The sequence below is a fragment of the Eimeria mitis genome, genomic scaffold, assembly GCF_000499745.2.
Source record: "Eimeria mitis Houghton genomic scaffold, Emh_scaff110, whole genome shotgun sequence".
Lineage (NCBI taxonomy): Eukaryota > Apicomplexa > Conoidasida > Eucoccidiorida > Eimeriidae > Eimeria > Eimeria mitis.
In genome coordinates this window covers 21,105-21,375 of record NW_013567588.1, presented here as the reverse complement: position 1 = coordinate 21,375, position 271 = coordinate 21,105, and positions in this window count along the sequence as shown.

Here is a 271-nt window from a genome sequence, read left to right as displayed (position 1 = left end):
ACAGAAAAGGAGACAAAAGGAGACAGAAAAGGAGACAAAAGGAGACAAAAAAAGAAAGAAAAAAAAGAAAGAGAAAAAAAGAAAAAAAAAGATAAAGAAGAGACAAAGGAGACAAAAGGAGACAGACAGAGAGGAGACAAATCAAGAGACAAAAGGAGACGGAAGAAATAGAGAAAGAGACAAACAAATAAAATAAAATAAAATAAAATAAAATAAATAAAAATAAAATAAAATAAAATAAAACAACAGGGGGGCCCCCAGGGGCCCCCAA